Here is a 19843-nt window from a genome sequence, read left to right on the forward strand (position 1 = left end):
CATCATAAGTTATCCTATAGGTTGTACTTGGCACAAACACTAATTAAAAGATAAAAACACATCTAAACAGAAGGTAGATGCAAAATGTATTACTAAACAGGAACAAAAACAAAAAACACAAATAAAATTGGGTTGCCTCCCAACTAGCGCTATCGTTTAACGCCCCTAGCTAGGCATAAAAGCGAAGATAGATCTAAGTAGTGCCATCTTTGGCACTCAATTCCTCAACAGAGCACTTATAATCTTTAGCGGTTTCTCCCTTTTTAGCAATGACTAAACCTTTAGGCAAAAATTCAAGAAATTCGTTTGTAGAAAAAGGTTCCTTTAACGATGGAGAGACACTTGAGATGAATACTTATGGATTTGAGATCCGCATCTCCCTTACTAGAAGATTCACCCTTATTTTTAGGAACATAAATAAACTTGGCAGTCTTGGTAGGGGGTTTTGGAGTGTTTTTCATGGAAGAAAACGCGGAACCTAAGTTGGTAATGATACCCTCAAGTTTACCAATTCTTGCAGAATCTAGATCAATTTTTTCATTAACTATAGGTTCTTTCTCTTTAAGATTTTTCAAAGTAACTCCAACCCTAGATCCATATTGAGTAATGTAATTATGAATCTTTTTATCCAAATTTTCAACCAACTCAGCGGTAGCAACTTTATTTTCAATAATATTAAGCCGTCACATAACGTGCTCTAAAGTTAAAATAGTTCCATCAACCAAAAGAGGTGGTGGGCCAAACAAATCTAACATAGCATTATAAGCATCAAGCGTATGGCTACTCAAGAAATCCCCTCTGGCAATAGTATCAAGAACACATCTATTCCAAGGAGTAATGCCTACATAAAAATTGCGAAGAAGAACGGAAGTAGAAAGCTTCCTAGTAGATCTATTTTGAGCATTGCAAATTCTATGCCAAGCATCTTTTAAATTTTCTCCCTCCCTTTGATTAAAATTGAGAATTTCATGTTCGGGGGTAATAATAAGGATAGGAGGACTAGCCATAACGACAAGGTAAACAATCTAACACACGAGCAAACGGAAAAGGCAAGCAAAGAGAGGAGGAGATTGGGAAAAAGAGGGCGAATAAAACGACAAGGGTGAAGTGGGGGAGAGGAAAACGAGAGGCAAATGGCAAATAATGTAAATGCGAGGGAGATGGGTTTGTGATGGGTACTTTGTATGTCTTGACTTGAGCGAAGACCTCCCCGGCAATGGCGCCAGAAATCGCACGTTGGCGGGAGGTCAAATCTTGACTTGACTTGGTGGAAGCCTCCCCGGCAACGGCGCCAGAAATCCTTCTTGCTACGTCTTGAGCTTGCGTTGGTTTTCCTTGAAGAGGAAAGGGTGATGCAGCAATAGTAGCGTAAGTATTACCCTCAGTTTTTCAGAACCAAGGTATCAATCCAGTAGGAGGCTCCTCAAAAGTCCCACACACCTACACAAACAAACAAAGAACTCGCAACCAACGCAATAAAGGGGTTGTCAATCCCTTCACGGCCACTTGCAAAAGTGAGATCTGATAGAGATAATATGATAAGATAAATATATTTTTGGTATTTTATAATATAGATGCAAAAAGTAAAGATGCAAATAAAAGTAGATTGAAAGCAAATATGATAAAAGATAGACCCGGGGGCCATAGGTTTCACTAGAGGCTTCTCTCAAGATAGCATAAGTATTACGGTAGGTGAACAAATTACTGTCGAGCAATTGATAGAAAAGCGAATAATTATGAGATTATCTAGGCATGATCATGTATATAGGCATCATGTCCGCAACAAGTAGACCGACTCCTTCCTACATCTACTACTACTACTCCACACATCGACCGACTCCTGCCTGCATCTAGAGTATTAAGTTCATAAAGAACAGAGTAACGCATTAAGCAAGATGACATGATGTAGAGGCATAAACTCAAGTAATATGATACAAACCCCATCTTTTTATCCTCGATGGCAACAATACAATACGTGCCTTGCTGCCCCTGCTGTCACTGGGAAAGGACACCGCAAGATTGAACCCAAATCTAAGCACTTCTCCCATGGCAAGAAAGATCAATCTAGTAGGCCAAATGATCGTATGTAATATAGCAGGGTTTTTACGCCCAAACTACGGATGTCGTGTTCTCCACAGGGATCTAGAACTTCGAAGCACACCCTCGAAACATTCAGAACAACCGGACAGATGAATCAAACAGTAATGACAACAAGCAATTACTAAAGTAAGGTAAAACAAAAATAACATGCAGCAAAGGTAAATGGTTCAGACATCACGCAAAACTCAAGCAACCAATAAAAGAGACAGCAGCTCACAGGAGTATAACAACTAACTTAATATCCAGCAAGTGCAACAACAATTCAGCAAGAACAAACACATAAGGGATCTCACACATACAGTAGCAGAATACTAACTAACACATGACAAGTATGAACTGAACATATTATCAGTAGCATAGAGTAGATGATGGAACTATCTCAAACATCACAGGCAGCAGAACAATATTACAAGTTGAACCACCTAGTTTTCTCACAAACACATCAACAGTTAACTGAGATTCAGATTTCAAGCTGCAGAATATTCAGAACAAAAATTCAAAAAACTACAGTAAGAGAAGAGAGATTCAGGGTTGTCTCCTGCGCTGTAGATGTTGTAGGCGAAGGAGAGCAGCAGGGACGAAGATGATCAGCGAAGCCAAGTTGGAGAGGATCCATAGCTCCGTTTCTTGAGGTTGAAGATGAGGAAGTGCAGCAGGTTGGCGTCGTCGTTGGAGAGGAGCGGTGGATTGGGCGCCTCCACCAATCTCCCAACGCCCTCTTCTCCCTTTCTCTCCTTCGATCTGGTTCCCCTGCTCGTTCCCCTCAATCCCCTGCTTCGATCTGGTGGTGGTTGAGTGGTGGAAGGCAGCAAGGAGTTGGAGAGCAGCAAGTCGGCGATCAGGGGCAGCAGCCAGATGGAACGGCCTCCGATCTCGTCTTGTTCTTCCTTCCCTCGATCCCCCTTTTCTTGCCTGATTCAATCTGGTGGTAGGTGAGTCTAGAAGGCAGCGAGGAGTTGGAGAGCAGCAAGTCGGCGATCAGGGGCGGCAGCCAGATGGAACTGCCTCCGATCTCGTCTTGTTCTTCCTTCCCTCGATCCCCCTTTTCTTGCCTAATTCGATCTGGTGGAAGGTGAGTCTAGAAGGCAGCGAGGAGTTGGGGAGAAAAAGGTAGTCGGGTTGATGATCTTCTTTCCTTCGACCCCTCAACTCCCCTTCTTTCTCGTGGCCTCGCGCGTGGGATCAGTGGCCTCTCGCTGGTCGCGCCAGACCAGCCTCTTCTCACGGGCCCAAGCAGACATCTGCTCTTCTTTGTCTGACTAGGTGCGTGGGTTCTTTTCAGCTCGCCCTTCTAGTTCTAACTCTTCGCACAAGATGATCCTACCTTGAAGGTTATAAACACTTTCGATGAAGTTTAGGTGCCTAAATGCACCAGTCCTGCAAGATATGAATAAGTGTTGTAAAAATATCATAATAAGAATATTTCAATAAGAATGAATACTTTATAAGTAAAAACTGTGGTCCAAGGTTTGATTTGTTATGCAAAAAGGCTTGAAATACAATATGAATGAAAGTGCTATCAATTTCCCCCACACCCAGATTTTTGCTTGTCCTCAAGTAAAGAAAAATGATGCTGACACTACCCACACTGCCTAGTAAAGATGCACTATTGGATAGATAGTAATTCCGACAATACTAGAAGTAGGCAACTGTACTCTACTCATGCTAAATTGTGATAAGCAATAATTTATAACACACTGTAAATGTTCCATGTCAATGGCCTTGAGTCAAAGTGCATCCTAATAATCAAGAGCTGGCTCTGTCTTCAGCCCTGAGCTAAGCTGGGACCCCAAAATCAATTAGAAAAACAAGTTACTTATTGAATTTAAATCACAAATGATAAAATTATATCAGTCTCACCAAAGGAACATACCACCGATCCCGAGAACATGGTATACACCTGGCTCGACCAAATTATTAGTATATATTTTTATTATGTCCCCAAAGGAACATACCACCGATCCCGAGAACATGGTATACACCTGGTTCGACAAATTATTAGTATATATTTTTTGTTATTATCTCCCCGAAGGAACATACCACCGATCCCGAGAACATGGTATACACCTGGTTCGACAAATTATAGCACTTTTTATATAATTTTTTTTACAGTCCAATCTACCAGATTTCACAAGCCACCGATCCAGGGAACATGACATGCTACTGTAGGTCGATCAGACTTAAATTATTATAATTATTTTATTTAGTTATTTGAAAATTACTTAGCTTAAGTAAAACAGGAATAATTGAAAGAGGAATCCATAGCTAATGGCACTGTTTTTCACAGACTACAGATCCAGAGATCATAGCTACTACTTAAGTGCCACCAGTTACTTAGCTTAACTTGGGACAGTCAGACACAGCACATCAATTCATTAGAAGGTTTCACTTAGACTCAAGGCATTCCCATTGAACATTTACATGGAGGTATAAAGTATTCATTATCACAAATTACCATAAGAATAATACAGCTGCATAGTTTTAGTATTAAGAGAATCAACAATCTTCTTGGAGTAAATCCTACTTTGCAGTGAAGAGTAAGGTGTCACCATGCAAAAAGAGTTTCAATGCAATTAAATGCCAGTTCTCATACTAAATTTTCTAAAGGTTGCTTCAAGTGGAACAGAATCACCTGGTATTTGTAAACTCTTCTCTCCTACTTTCTTCTCTCCACTCTTCTCTGTTTGTGTTCCCTGTTTGTGCTCCCCTCGCCTTTATTTGCTGAAAAAGAAAGACATAAACACAAAAAAAATTCTATGAAAACTAAATAAGGAAAATAACTTATTAAAGATTCAGGTTGCCCCCTGAAAAGCGCTTGTTTTAGGTCTTTAGCTCGACCATGTCTCGTCAGTGAGGTCAGGGTCCTGCAGGGATTGACACCTCTTGGGTCCCCTCGCCTTCTTGAATTTCCTCCTCTGGGTCTTGATCTTCGCTTGCATTCTCATCTTCAGAAATAAGAAGTGGATCTCCAGGGATGTAGGGCTTCAGTCTTTGACCGTTTACAAGGAAGAGACCTCCAGAAGTACTTTGCACTTGAATAGCACCATTTTGCAGAATCTTCTTCACCTTGCAAGGGCCATACCATCTTGACTTGAATTTACCAGGAAATAAATGAAACCTAGTATCATAGACCAATACCAACTGTCCAAGATGAAATTCTTTCCTCAGTATATGCTTGTCATGCCAGATCTTAGTCTTTTCTTTGTAAATTCTTGCACTCTCGTAAGAGTCAGCTCTCAGTTCTTCCATTTCACAGAGTTGAAGTTTTCTGTATTTTCCTGCTGCATCAAGGTCCATATTGAGTTTCCTTAGTGCCCATTGAGCTTTGTGTTAAAGTTCAACGGGTAGATGGCATGCTTTTCCATATATTAACCTGAATGGTGACATTCCAATTGGTGTTTTATAGGCTGTCCTATATGCCCATAGTGTGTCTGGTAATTTCTGTACCCAGTCAGACCTTGACTTTGATACTACCTTCTCGAGAATGGCCTTTATTTCTCTATTAGACAACTCCACTTGTCCATTTGCTTGCGGGTGATATGGAGTTGTAATTCTGTGATTATGAACTCCATATTTTGCTAAGAGAGATTCTAGTTGGGAGTTGTTGAAATGTGTTCCTCCATCACTGATAAGCAATCCGTGGCACACCAAATCTTGGAAAGATCACTTGCTTGAACAAATTGCAAACTGACTTGGAATCAGCATTGACGGTTGGTACAGCCTCAACCCATTTTGACACATAGTCCACTGCCACCAATATGTATTTGTACCCTTTTGATGATGGCAAGGGTCCAACATAATCAATTCCCCATACATCAAAGAGCTCTACTTCAAGAATTCCTTTTTGAGGCATCTCTTGCCTTTTTGAAATGTTTCCAGTTCTCTGACAAGGATCACAAGCTTCAATATAGGAATGTACATCCTTGAATAAAGTTGGCCAGTAAAATCCCGCTTGCAAAATTTTCGCTTGAGTCTTCCTAGTACTTGCATGACCTCCATAAGGGGATGAATGGCAATGATAGATCACACTTTTAGTTTCACCTTCCGGCAAGCATCTTCGAACAATACCATCAGCACAATGTTTGAATAAGTAAGGTTCATCCCAAAAGAAGTGCTTCATATCTGATAAGAATTTCTTCTTCTTTTGACACCCAAAATCTGTAGGGACTTTGTTACAGATCAGATAATTAACTATATCTGCATACCATGGTGTATAGTTTTGTATACTAGTCACTTGCATAAGATTGCTCCCTGGTAAAACATCATTGATAGGTAAGGAGTCTACTGCATTGTTTTGCAACCTCGACAAGTGATCTGCCACAACATTTTCAGCTCCTTTCTTGTCCTTGATTTCCACATCAAATTCTTGAAGCAAGAGTATCCATCTAATTAACCTTGGCTTGGCTTCTTTCTTGTTGAGTAGATATCTAATTGCAGCGTGGTCTGTGTAAACTACACAATGAGACCCTACAAGATATTGCCTAAATTTGTCAAAGGCATACACTACTGCCAACAACTCCTTTTCTGTGGTTGTGTAATTAGCTTGAGCACCATCAAGAGTTTTGCTAGCATAGTATATTACATGCAAATCTTTTCCTTTTCTTTGTCCCAGTACTGCACCTACAGCAAAGTCACTTGCATCACACATTATCTCAAATGGTAATTCCCAGTCAGGGGGTTGCACTACTGGAGCAGTGACCAATGCTTCCTTGAGCAAGTTGAAGGATTTTTCACATTCTGCATCAAAATTGAACTTAACATCATTGTTTAGGAGATTAGTGAGGGGTTTGGCTATGTTGGAGAAATCCTTTATGAATCTTCTATAGAACCCAGCATGTCCCAAAAAGCTCCTTACTCCCTTCACATTTACAGGTGGTGGAAGTTTTGATATTACTTCAACTTTTGCTTGATCAACCTCAATTCCTCTTTCAGATACCAAATGTCCCAAAATAATTCCTTCCTTTACAAGAAACTGACACTTCTCCCAGTTTAAGACTAGATTGTGTTCTGAACACCTCTGAAGAACTGCTGCCAAATTATTCAAGCAATCCTCATAACTTTTTCCAACGACTGTAATATCATCTATGAACACCTCCACTTTGCTTCCTATCATATTAGAGAATATAGAGAGCATAAACCTTTGAAATGTTGGGGGTGCATTACAAAGTCCATAAGCTAGTCTTTTGTAAGAAAATGTTCCGTATGGGCAAGTGAAAGTTGTTTTATCTTGATCATCCGGATGAATTGGGATTTGCAAGAATCCTGAATACCCATCTAAGCAGCAGAAATATTCATGCCCACCAAGCCTTTCCAGCATTTGGTCAATGAAAGGTAAAGGAAAATGGTCCTTCCTCGTTACTTCATTTAACTTTCTGAAATCATTGACCATTCTCCACCCTGTGACAGTCCTACTAGGAATCGTTTGCCCTTGTTCATTTTCAATGACAGTTATTCCTCCTTTCTTGGGAACCATGTGAATGGGACTCACCCACTCGCTGTCCGAAATTGGGTATATGATATCAGCAGAGAGCAATTTAAGAATCTCCTTTTTAACAACCTCTTGCAAATGGGGATTCAACCTTCTTTGACTTTCTCTAATTGGTACACTGCTTTCTTTCAAGTAAATCCTATGAGAGCAGACAGCAGGATTTATCCCTTTCATATCATCAATTGAATATCCAATAACATCCTTGTACTTTTGCAAAACTGCTTGAAGCCCTTTTATTTGCCTTTCCGTCAACTCCCTATTCACGATAATTGGCCACTGATTGTCATTATCTAAGAATGCATATTTCAAACTTTCTGGAAGTTGTTTCATTTCTATTTGCCTTGGTTGCATCTTCTCTAGTGGCCTTGTACTGCTTTCCAATATGCTAACAGGTCTGATTTCTTCATATCTGATTTCACTATTGTCCTCCTCAACTACTTCACAACAATTACTTCCATACCTCTCTTCATAGCCTTCTTCCACACATTTCTGTAGTGTATCAATTCTGTAGCAGTGCTTTTCTTCTTGCGGAACATGTGTTGCATGCTTCATGTCAAACTCCACCTTTTCATTTCCAAACCTCAGGCTCAATTTAGCTTCTTGGACATCAATAAGTGCACCAGCTGTGGCCAAAAATGGTCTTCCAAGGATCACAGCCTCACTTTTGTCCTCCATATCTAACACTACAAAGTCAACCGGATAAGCAAACTTCCCAACTTTGATTGGAACATCCTCAAGAATCCCAACAGGTTTCCTATATGTTCTGTCGGCTAACTGAAGGGTTATGGCTGTTGGATTTAATTCTCCCAAGAACATCCTTTTGCTAACTGAATGTGGTAACACACTTACACTTGAGCCCAAGTCACACAGAGCACTGTAAGTTTTGTTTCCAATCACACATGGTACACAAAAGCTTCCTGGATCATCCAATTTTTCAGGCATGGAATTCTGAATTATTGCACTGCATTCCTTTGATAGAGTCACTACTTCTGGCTCAGACATGCTTCTTTTCTTTATTATCAACTCCTTGAAATATTTGGCATACATTGGAACATGCAAGACACTTCAAGAATAGGAATAGTAATCTGAACTCCCTTCATAGTTTCCAAGAATTTGGCAAATTGCTTGTCATCTTTGGGTTTGTTGAACTGCTCAGGAAAAGGAATGTTGTTGGTTGTTATTGCTTCCTCTAGCAAAGGCTCAGCTCTTGTTTGAAAACCAGGAAATTCGACTTCAGTTTCAATTCGGTTATCAACTTCTTTCTCCTTTAGTTTCTCTGATGATGTTGAAGGTGGAGTTCCGGATGAACTTGGCCTCATAGCAGGAGGGACATATGTCTTCGGAGTAGGCAGTAATGGTCCTGACATAACTCCACTCCTTGTAGTCACTGCATCAACTGAAGATATTGCCCCACAGTGAGCTTTCGGGTTTGGAATTGGTTGCGCAGGCAGCCTTTTTTCATTTTCTCCCACCATACTATCCATTTTGCTCACAAGCATCTTAACAGTATCCTTTAAGCCATTAACTTCATTTGTCATCTTGCTCATCAATTCCAACTGCATCTTCATGATTTCCTCCATTCCATTTGACTGAACATTTTGTTGTTCATTCTGCCTCGGCACTTGAAATTGACTTGGATGATTTGGTGGTCGATTTCCTTGTACTGTCGATCCACTTGCATATGACTGATTGTTCTTGTACGACAAGTTTGGATGGTTCCTCCAAGAAGGATTGTAGCTGTTTGAGAATGGACCTTGACTTTGGGCATAACTTACTTCTGAAACCGATGATCCAATTGCTGAATAGAAGGTACATTCTGTTGAAGGATGACCTGCTTGGCCACATACATCACACATTTGAGGCACACTTACTGAAGCTACGGAAGTACCGATGCAATTTGACATGATACTATCCATCTTCTTGTTCAAGATGTCAATCTGAGCCGCCATGCTATCATTTGCAGACACATTATACACACCAGGATGTGGTGGTGCTATTGCTCTTTCACTTGACCATTGGAAATGATGAGACGCCATGCTTTCAATCAATGCAAATGCTTCATCAAGGGTTTTGTTCATGATTCCTCCTCCAGCAGCAGAATCGACAAAAGCTCTGGTCTGAGTGGACAGTCCTTTGTAAAAGGTTTGTAACACCAGCCATCTTTCTAAACCATGATGAGGACACATTCTGATTAAAGAGTTGAATCTTTGCCATGTGTCATACAAACTCTCTCCATCATATTGAGTAAACCTTGTTAACTTGTCCCTGTATTCAGCAGCTTTTGTTGGTGGAAAGTATCTCTCAAGAAATGTCTGCAATAAAGTCTCCCAAGTATCCTTCAGATGTTCAGGCAATGAGTGAAGCCATACTCTTGCTCCATCTCTCAAGGAAAATGGGAATAGTGATAATCTGATAGCACTCGGTGAAACTCCATTTTGCTTGAGGGTGTTACAATACTCCAAGAAAGTCCTGATATGCTCATGGGGGTCTTCTAAAGCTGTTCCACCAAATCTGGACTGTTGTACCATGTTAATCAGAGCAGGCTTCAATTCAAAATTGTTCGCCTGAATAATTGGTTGCACCATTTCTCCTGGTATCCCATGATCTCTTGGGATCCACAAGTCCCTGAGCAAAGGTACTGGATCAGACATCTTTTCTTCTTCTTGATCTTGCAAAGTTTCAGCAACTTGAAACCGTGTTTGATTCTCTCTTCTTCTTCTCAATAAAGTCCTTTCAATTTCTGGATCAAATGGCTCTAGTGAATATTCAGGTTGAAGCATAAGACAATTTCCTGTAAAAGTTCCTGAAATTGACACATGCTAGTTTCTCTCAAAACTGCAGCCAATGTGAGGAAATTGTTAGTTGCCAGCAATACTACATAATCGACCTAAAATAAATTCTGATCTGCTTCTACTAATGTGCTAATGAAATTTAAATCCCCGGCAACGGCGCCAAAATGATCGTTTGTAATATAGCAGGGTTTTTACGCCCAAACTACGGATGTCGTGTTCTCCACAGGGATCTAGAACTTCGAAGCACACCCTCGAAACATTCAGAACAACCAGACAGATGAATCAAACAGTAATGACAAGAAGAAATTACTAGAGAAAGGTAAAACAAAAACTCAAGCAACCAATAAAAGAGACAGTAGCTCACAGGAGTATAACAACTAACTTAATATCCAGCAAGTGCAACAACAATTCAGCAAGAACAAACACATAAGGGATCTCACACATACAGTAGCAGAATACTAACAAACACATGACAAGTATGAACTGAACATATTATCAGTAGCATAGAGTAGATGATGGAACTATCTCAAACATCACAGGCAGCAGAAGAATATTACAAGTTGAACCACCTAGTTTTCTCACGAACACATCAATAGTTAACTAAGATTCAGATTTCAAGCTGCAGAATATTCAGAACAAAAATTCAAAAAACTACAGTAAGAGAAGAGAGATTCAGGGTTGTCAACTGCGCTGTAGATGTTGTAGGCGCAGGAGAGTAGCAGGGACAAAGACGATCAGCGAAGCCAAGTTGGAGAGGATCCACAGCTCCGTTTCTTGAGGTTGAAGACGAGGAAGTGCAGCAGGTTGGCGTCGTCGCTGGAGAGGAGCGGTGGATCGGGCGCCTCCACCAATCTCCCGGCGCCCTCTTCTCCCTTTCTCTCCTTCGATCTGGTTCCCCTGCTCGTTCCCCTCAATCCCCTGCTTCGATCTTGTGGTGGTTGAGTGGTGGAAGGCAGCGAGGAGTTGGAAAGCAGCAAGTCGGCGATCAGGGGCGGCAGCCAGATGGAACGGCCTCCGATCTCGTCTTGTTCTTCCTTCCCTCGATCCCCCTTTTCTTGCCTGATTCGATCTGGTGGTAGGTGAGTCTGGAAGGCAGCGAGGAGTTGGAGAGCAGCAAGTCGGCGATCAGGGGCGGCAGCCAGATGGAACGGCATCCGATCTCATCTTCTTCTTCCTTCCCTCGATCCCCCTTTTCTTGCCTGATTCGATCTGGTGGTAGGTGAGTCTGGAAGGCAGCGAGGAGTTGGGGAGAAAAAGGCAGTCGGGTTGATGATCTTCTTTCCTTCGACCCCCTCAACTCCCCTTCTTTCTCGTGGCCTCACGCGTGGGATCAGTGGCCTCTCGCTGGTCGCACCAGACCAGCCTCTTCTCACGCACCCAAGCAGACATCTGCTCTTCTTTGTCTGACTAGGTGTGTGGGTTCTTTTCAGCTCACCGTTCTAGTTCTAACTCTTCGCACAAGATGATCCCCAGCTTGAAGGTTATAAACACTTTCGATGAAGTTTAGGTGCCTAAATGCACCAGTCCTGCAAGATATGAATAAGTGTTGTAAAAATATCATAATAAGAATATTTCAATAAGAATGAATACTTTATAAGTAAAAACTGTGGTCCAAGGTTTGATTTGTTATGCAAAAAGGCTTGAAATACAATATGAATGAAAGTGCTATCAATTTCCCCCACACCCAGATTTTTGCTTGTCCTCAAGTAAATAAAAATGATGCTGGCACTACCCACACTGCCTAGTAAAGATGCACTATTGGATAGATAGTAATTCCGACAATACTAGAAGTAGGCAATTGTACTCTACTCATGCTAAATTGTGATAAGCAATAATTTATAACACACTGTAATTCAGAGGAGATTCAAATATTTCTCATAAATAAACTTGATCATAAACCCAGAATTCATCGGATCTCGACAAACACACCGCAAAAAGAGTTTACATCGAATAGATCTCTACAAGAGAGGGGGAGAACATTGTATTGAGATCAAAAAAGAGAGAAGAAGCCATCTAGCTAATAACTATGGACCCGAAGGTCTGTGGTAAACTACTCACAACTCATCGAAGGGGCTATGGTGTTGATGTAGAAGCCCTCCATGGTCGATTCCCCCTCTGGTGGAGCGCCGACGAAGGCTCCAAGATGGGATCTCACGGATAGAAAAGGTTACGGTGGTGGAAATTGTGTTTCATTGGCTCCCTGGATGTTTTCAGGGTACGTAGGCTTATATAGGAGGAAGAAGTATGTCGGTGGCCGCCCGAGGGGCCCACGAGATAGGGGGGCACGCCGAGAGGGGGTGGGCGCGCCCTCCTATCTCGTGGCCGCCTCGGCTGCTTCTTGACTTGGACTCCAATTCCTTTGGATCACGTTCGTTCCAAAAATCACGCCCCCGAAGGTTTCATTCCATTTGGACTCCGTTTGATATTCCTTTACTTCGAAATACTGAAATAGGAAAAAAAACAGCAATACGGGCTGGGCCTCCGGTTAGTAGGTTAGTCCCAAAAATGATATAAATGTGTAAAATAAAGCCCATAAACATCCAAAAGGGGTAATATAATTGCATGGAACAATCAAAAATTATAGATACGTTGGAGACGTATCACATATGTCTATTAACCATGTTCGTACATCAAACTAATGCTCTTTTGTATCCCTCGTCAATCACTTATGATGAGGCAGTCACCCCAGTGGGTTACTGTGAGACGCCCTACTCATACTCATTTAAAGAGTGCAGTTTCATCTTCCTTAGATGATTCTCAAGAAACGGCAAGGCTAAATGAAGATAGTTAACGTAGCTCTCTAGTTGATGACCACAATTCCCCCACACCACCATTGCAGGTGCTTGCTCTTACTTGGCAGTGTGATATGTGGTTGCATGTTGCATATGGTGTCTACCTTGTAATGCTTCTAATTAGGTTAAATTGCATCTTCTTAGTTAACACATTATACCTGTTAATATGACATGCCTTACTGTTTTTGGTACATACTACGTCTTTCTATTAACCATGTTCTTACATCAAACTACTTTTCTTGTGTATCCCTCATCAATCACTTCTGACGATCCACCTTCAAGTTGACAGTGTAATATTGGTTGCATCTTGCATATCATTTCAAACATGTATTGCCTCTAATTTGTTGAAGTGCCACTTGTAATGAGACACATCTAACTTGGTAGAGTGATTTTGGTTGGATCTTTCATATGGTGTCAAGATTGCATTGCGTCCAATTTGTTGAAATGACTTCTGCTTAGCGTTTTTCATACATATTCCATCCTCCTACAATGTGGTTGCCATACATAAAAGTTGTGTTCGTCAGTATCATGCATCAACGAATTTGGAAGTGCGAATTTCATTCCTTTTTCTTGTGTGTTTACTTGACAAGGGAAAATCTGAAAGGATGAAGGCACAGAATGATGGTGGTCCTCTGGAGCAACCGAAACAGATGATCTCTGCAGATTCTCCTACTACTTGTACTGCAGTGCTAGTTCCAAATCTCATCTCCCCTACTCCACAACCCAAGGTGCTTGCTCTAACATGGCAGTGTGATATCTGGTTGCATGTTGCATATGGTGCCTAGCTTGTATTGCTCCTAATTTGTTAAATTGCATCTCCTTAGCTTACACATTATACATGTGAATATGACATGTCTTCCTGTTTTTGGTACATACTACATCTGCCTATCACACCATCTTCTTACATCAAACTATTGTTCTTGTGTATCCTGCATGTATCGCTTATGATGAGACAGTCACGCCTGTGGGTTTATATGAGACGCGCTACTCTTATAAAGAATGCAATTTCATGCTCTCCACATGATTCTCAAGAAACAACAAGCCTAAATGAAGATATTGAACGTAGCTCTGTACTTGAAGACCGCACTTCCCCTACACCACCATCACAGGTGCTTGCTCTAACTTCGCAGTGTGATATGTGGTTGCATGTTGCATACGGTGTCTAGCTTGTAATGCTTCTAATTAGGGTAAATTGCATCTGCTTAGTTTACACATTATACCTGTGAATATGACATGCCTTCCTATTTTAGGTACACACTACATCTATGTGTTAACCTTGTTCTTACATGAAACTACCTCTCTTCTGTATCCTGCATCAATCACTTACAATGAGTCACCTTTATTCAGTGCATATTGCATATTATTTCTAGCTTGTTGCCATGTATTGCTTATAATTTGGTCAAATACATTTGTTAGGGCACCCTTTTAATTTGGCAGAGTGATATTGGTTTCATCTTTCATATGGTTCCTAGCTTGCATTGATCCTAACAAGTTCAAGCACCTTGTGCTTAGTTTACACTTTATACATCATACATGTCAATATGTCACGCCGTCCTGTTTTTCATACATATTCCATCCTCCTATCATGTGGCTGCCTTACATGAAAGTAGTGTTCGTCAGTATCATGCATCAATGAGTTTTGAAGAGCAAATTTTATTCCTTTTTCTTGTGGGTTTGACATGACAAGGCAAAATCAAGAAAGAGGAAGGGAAAGAGTAAGGAAGGCGATGATGGTGGTCCTATGCAGCAACGTAAACAGAGCATCTGTACCAATTCTCCTTGTGCCGATAGTGCATTACAAGGTCCAAGTCTCCGCTCCCCTACTCCACCATCCAAGGTGCTTGCTCTAACTTGGCAGTGTGATATCTGGTTGCATGTTGCATATGGTGTCTAGCTTGTATTGCCCCTAATTAGTGTAAACTACATCTGCTTAGATTACACATGATACGTGTGAATATGACACACTTTCCTGTTTTTGATACATACTATATCTGTCTATCACACCATGTTCTTACATGAAACTACTCTTCTTGTGTATCCTGCATCAGTCACTTATGATGGGACACCTTTAAGTTGGCAGTGTGATATTGGTTTGCGACTTGAATATGATTTCTAGCATCTATTGCTTCTAGTTTGATGAACGCCACCTATGACGAGATAGTTTTAACTTGGTAGAGTGATATTGATAGCACCTTCCATATGGTGTCTAGTTTGCAGTGCTTCTAATTTGTTGAAGTGCCTCCTTCTTAGTTACCACATCATAGGTGTGAATATGTCAAGCCATCCATTTTTTTGTACATATTCCATCCTCGTATCATGACTTTGCCTTTCATCAGAGTAGTCTTCATTACTATCATGCATCAATCAGTTCTGAAGAGCGAATTATATTCCTTTTTCTTGTCAGTTTGACCTCACAATGCAAAATCAATAAAGCTGAAGGAAATTGGCAAGGCATTGGATGATGGTGGTCCTTCTGAGCAACTGAAATGGAGGTTCTCTACAGATTCTACTCCGCCATCCTCCCAACAAGATTTGTAAGACACCACAAGGCTAGACAGTCAACGTAGTTGTGTAGATGATGAGCACATCTCCCCTACTCCACCATCACAGGTGCTTGGTCTAACTTGGCACTATTATATGTGGTTGCATGTTGCGTATGATGATTAGCTTGTATTGCTTCTAACTTTGTTGAATTGCATCTGCTTACTTTACACATAATGCCTGTAAATATGACATATGTTCTTGTTTCTAGAACATACTATATATGATCACACGATGTTCTTACATCAGACTACTGTTCTTGCATATCCCGCATTAGTCACTTATGATAAGGCACCTTTAAGTCGCCACTGTGATATTGGTTGTGTCTTGCATATGATTTCTAGCATGTACTGCTTCTAATTTTTTGAAACGCCATACAGTTTGAACTTGGCAGAGTGATATTGGCTGCATTATTCATATGGTGTCTAGCTTGCAGTGCTTCTAATTTGTTGAAATGGCTTCTGCTCAGTTACCACATCATAGGTGTAAATATTCCACACCATCCTGTTTTTCATACATATTCCATCCTCGCATCATGTGTTTGCCTTTCATCCGAGTAGTGTTCGTCAGTATCATGCATGAATGAGTTCTGAAGAGTGAATTTTATTCCTTTTTCTTATCAGTTTGACTTCACAATGCAAAATCATTACAGCTGAAGGAAATTAGTCCGGCAGTGGATGATTGTGGTCCTTCGGAGCAACTCAAACAGGGGGTCTCTACAGATACTACTCCGCGATCCTCCCAACAAGATTCGCAAGACAACACAAGGCTAGACAGTCAACGTAGCCATGTAGATGATGAGCACATCTCCCCTACTCCACCATCACACGTGCTTGCTCTAACTTGGCACTATTATATGTGGTTGCATGTTGCGTATGATGTCTAGCTTGTATTGCTTCTAACTTTGTTGAATTGCATCTGCTTACTTTACACATAATGCCTGTGAATATGACAGGTGTTCCTGTTTCTAGAACGTACGTGTACATGATGACCACATCTCCCCTACTTCACCATGTGGTTGCGTTTTCCGTATGATGTCCAGTTTGTATTGCTTCTGATTATGTTGAATTGCATCTGCATATCTTTAAAACTTATACCTGCAACGGTCACTTACCCATAAGACACATTTAACTTGGGACTTTGATGTAGGTTTCATCTTGCATTGTCTTGTAGCTTGTACTGCTTCTAATTTCTTTAAATGGCACTTACGACGAGACACTTTTTACCTGATAGAGTGATATTGGTTGCATGTTCATATGGTGCCTAACTTTGATTTCTTCTAATTTTGTTGAAATGCCTTCCGCTTATTGTTTTTTCATACATATTCCATCCTCCTATCGTACGTGTGAATATGAAACACTGTCTTTTTTTGTATATATTCCATCCTCCTATCCCGCGCTTGCCTTACATCAAAGTAGTGTTCGTCTGTATCATGCATCAACCAGTTATGCGGAGCTAATTTTATTCATCTTCTTGTGGTTTTGACTTCATAAGGCAATATCAGAAAATAGAAAGGAAAATAGTAACTTAGGGGATGTTGGTGGTCCTCCGCACCGATGCAAACATAGACTCTCTAGATTTCCCACTCCTACTGCTAATGAAGTTGGAGTCCCAAGTCTACATGATGAGTTCATCTCCCATACTCCACCATCGCAGGTGCTTGCTCTAAGTTGACAGTGTGATAATTGGTTTCATGTTGCATATGTTGTCTAGTCTGTATTTCTTTTATTTTGATTAAATTGCACCTGCTGAGTTTAAACGTTATACATGTGCATATGACATGGCTTTCTGTGTCTAGAATACACTGCATCTATCTATCGTACCATGTTCTTACATCAAAGTACTGCTGTTGTGTATCCCGCATCAGTCACTCATGATTGGACGCTTTTAACATGGCAGTTTGATAGTGGTTGCATCTTGCATTGATTTCTACGTTGTACTACTTCTAATTTTTCGAATTGCCACTTATGACAAGACACTTTTAACTTGGGAGAGTAATATTGGTTGCATCTTTCATATGGTGTCTAGCTAGCATTACTTCTATTTTCTTGAAAATCCTTCTGCTTAGTTTACACATCGTAGCTATGAATATGTCATGCCGTCCTATTTTTCTTACATATTCCAACCTCATACGATTGTCTTACATCAAAGTATTCCTTGTTTGTATCATGCATCAATGAGTTCTGAAGAGCGATTATATTCTTTTGTGTTGTGGGTACGGCTTGACATGGCAAAGTCAAAAAAGAGCAAGGAAAATAATATAGTAGGGAGTGGTGTTACTCGTCGGGTGAAACGGAAAAGGATTTGCCGTCGAGATTCTGCTGGTACTTAGAGTGCAGTAGAAGGTCCAAGTACACCGGCTAAATCTACAAACACAGTATCATCTGCTCCACCAGCCGCAACATCTTCTTCAACTGTACCGGCATCTCAACGAGTTACTCGTTCATTTGCTCCGGAATTGGCCAGTTCCCAAACTGCCTTCACACATAACACTACTTCCGAAGCACTGCTGACACAACAGGACTTGGCAAGATCAGATGAACCTCATGAGCATCAACACCAAGACGGTACCTGACCGAGTCAAGTTGCAGTTGCAGGCTCCTTTATATGTACTCTCACAGTTTGATGTACACTAACATTTTCCATATTCGTTGTTGAACTAGCACCACGGTGTAAGCGAAAACATACATCAGGGATAATGCTTGACAGATTAACAAAATCTAAAGGAGGAAGAATGGAAATCCATTTTGAGGCGGGTTTAAAAAGGCCACATGATGCTACAGGGTCAGCCAAGTTAGTATCAGAGGCAACCATTGCCGTTAGGTGTCATGCACATATCCTCCCGACGTGGATCCAGTTCAGGAATGAGAAAGACAATACCTAGTTTAACACCTTCCTTGACCATTTATCCATAAGTAATGTTATTCATTGCAATTAGTAATATTGTCTTGCTCTGTCCCATACTTTCTAGCTTCCTCCTAATAAGACTCACATTCTTTTTTCAACATATGAGGTTCAAGTTGGATCCGAAAGATGATGCAACTGAACAAGAATGCACTCATGTTTTTCAGTCTGCTCTGCGACAGTATCGGTACCACCTTAGAAAATCTCACTTTGAAGGCAAGGCTAAGAATGAAATCGCCCAAACATCTCCAGTGGAATATATTACAGACGAAGACTGGACAACCCTTGTTTAACACTGATTTGATCCAAAGTATTAGGTAGGCTATATGTATTTTATCATACCACATATTGAACTTGTATTTATGTTGTGCCTTACAAGTGTATCTTCTTCTAGGCTAAGTGTTTGAAGAACAAGACCAACCGTTCTAAAGTGAAATTCTGTAGTCACTGCATCAACTGAAGATATTGCCCCACAGTGAGCTTTCGGATTTGGAATTGGTTGCGCAGGCAGCCTTGCTTCATTTTCTCCCACCATACTATCCATTTTGCTCACAAGCATCTTAACAGTATCCTTTTAGCCATTAACTTCATTTGTCATCTTGCTCATCAATTCCAACTGCATTTTCATGATTTCCTCCATTCCATTTGACTGAACATTTTGTTGTTCATTCTGTCTTGGCACTTGAAATTGACTTGGATGATTTGGTGGTGGATTTCCTTGTATTGTCGATCCACTTGCATATGACTGATTGTTCTTGTACGACAAGTTTGGATGGTTCCTCCAAGAAGGATTGTAGCTGTTTGAGAATGGACCTTGACTTTGGGCATGACTTACTTCTGAAACCGATGATCCAATTGCTGAATAGAAGGTGCATTCTGTTGAAGGATGACCTGCTTGGCCACATACATCACACATTTGAGGCACACTTACTGAAGCTACGGAAGTACCGATGCAATTTGACATGATACTATCCATCTTCTTGTTCAAGATGTCAATCTGAGCCACCATGCTATCATTTGCAGACACATTATACACACCAGGATGTGGTGGTGCTATTGATCTTTCACTTGACCATTGGAAATGATGAGACGCCATGCTTTCAATCAATGCAAATGCTTCATCAAGAGTTTTGTTCATAATTCCTCCTCCCGCAGCAGAATCAACAAAGGCTCTGGTTTGAGTGGACAGCCCTTTGTAAAAGGTTTGTAACACTAGCCATCTTTCT

The 19843-nt window shown here is 40.8% G+C and overlaps 1 non-coding gene across 1 annotated transcript; it reads left to right on the forward strand.

Moving 5' to 3' along the window:
* Positions 1–9754: 9754 nt before the first annotated feature.
* On the forward strand, positions 9755–9861 carry LOC123073015 (small nucleolar RNA R71). Its single transcript, XR_006435543.1, has one exon. It is a non-coding gene; the product is annotated as a small nucleolar RNA R71 (small nucleolar RNA).
* The last annotated feature ends 9982 nt before the right edge of the window (positions 9862–19843 follow it).

This window comes from Triticum aestivum, chromosome 3B (assembly GCF_018294505.1).
Source record: "Triticum aestivum cultivar Chinese Spring chromosome 3B, IWGSC CS RefSeq v2.1, whole genome shotgun sequence".
Taxonomy (NCBI): Eukaryota; Viridiplantae; Streptophyta; class Magnoliopsida; order Poales; family Poaceae; genus Triticum; species Triticum aestivum.